The 1,547-nt window shown below is 41.9% G+C and overlaps 1 protein-coding gene across 1 annotated transcript in view; it reads left to right on the top strand.

Moving 5' to 3' along the window:
• The window catches only part of afap1 (actin filament associated protein 1), a 76,560-nt gene that overhangs the window by 20,235 nt on the left and 54,778 nt on the right, over positions 1-1,547 (top strand). The gene's annotated exons all lie outside the window — the stretch shown is intronic.

Below are 1,547 nucleotides of genomic sequence, written 5' to 3' on the forward strand. Positions count from 1 at the left end.
TATATATATATATATATATATATATATATATATATATATATAGGTCACTCACTGTCCCTCAGGTTGTGGCATGTTTATACGTATTGGGCAGCAAGATATGCCCTATCTCCTCCTAGGAGTATTTTTAATTTTTTGAGATCTCTCTCTCTCTTTCCCCGCCCCCCCCTCTTTCTTCCTCTGTTGGATAATCCTGTGAGGAATGTGTGAAAGTGGCTGTGTATCCAGCCTCAGAGCTGCTCTCCAATACCAAAACACCTCCTGCTGCTGTGATAATGAGTTGTGGTTGCAGTGGAAACCTATATAATGTTTGTCATAACAGAGCTCCTCTGGTGAAAAGGTTTGGGATGAATGTTGTCCATCAGGAGCCAGCTACCTACAGTCTCACCTGTTGTTGGTTAATGGCAGATAGCTCTGTGATAGGCAGAGTGAAATATGATCACATGTGGTATTTTGAAGAAGATATAAGAGTTTGTTGCATCACACAGATACCAGGCGTGAAGTAGCAAGAACATCTAGTCCCTGACAAAAAGACATATTGGTACATTCTAATCCCTAACCTGAGTCCAACATGTGGGTGGAGCACTGCTGAACCTCAACATATTAGAGCATAGTCCTGGATAAAAAGAGCACCATTACTTGTTGACTCTAAATCAAGATCAGAGATGTTCTCTCTTAACTCTTGAGTGCACACAGACCAGCCCAATGCATGCATCAAAAGTGGCATTGAGACAGGAAGTAGTCAAGGTACCGAAGCCTGGGGGGATGTTTTCAGAAAGCTACTGTGATGAGTGGCTCCTTCTCTGGGCTGTTGACGAGTATTCACTGGGAAATAGGACCAGTCTGTGAGCTTCCATTTAAAACACCAGCAGTCTGTGTTTTGATAGGCATCATGTGGCCCTCAAAGAACCCATGACATCCTGTGAGCAATGGTGATGTACTACTGTTTGCGAACTGTTTGGACTAAAATTAGCAGTTTGTTTTTTTCACTAGGGAATTAATGTGCTGATTACTTTCTTGATTTGTTAAATAATTGTTTGGATTATAAAATTACAGAATTGTAGTAGTCGTGACTCGTGAAACATTTACCTTTCCCAGAGTCTTATTTCCAGATGGAGCTCTGGCTACTTTTCCTGATTTCACAAAAGTGAAATGAATCAAAATAAATGTATCGTCATTAACTCCATTGGTCCCCTTCAGTCTGCAGCTGCCTTTAGTATGATGTCGTCACCTTCGATACAATTACACATTAACAATAAACTTGAGTTGCACCAAAACAGGCCAGGACCAGGGTCCTGGCCTGTTTCTGAGAGAGGTGGTTGTTATCTTTGCTGTGCAGACCGTGGCAGCACTGTGTCACGGTTAGGAACTAAATTTGATGTCAGCCATATCACAACAATCTCAGATATGTGAAGGTGTATGGCTATAAGAACATCAAGTACTGCACACATATACTCCGGCTTCTAGATTCCCTCCTATTGTTTAATATTGTGGGGGACTGTGGTGTGTGTGTGTGTGTGTGTGTGTGTGTGTGTGTGTGTGTGTGTGTG

The sequence above is a fragment of the Anarrhichthys ocellatus genome, unplaced genomic scaffold (assembly GCF_004355925.1).
Source record: "Anarrhichthys ocellatus isolate YVR2014 unplaced genomic scaffold, GSC_Weel_1.0 scaffold79, whole genome shotgun sequence".
Lineage (NCBI taxonomy): Eukaryota > Metazoa > Chordata > Actinopteri > Perciformes > Anarhichadidae > Anarrhichthys > Anarrhichthys ocellatus.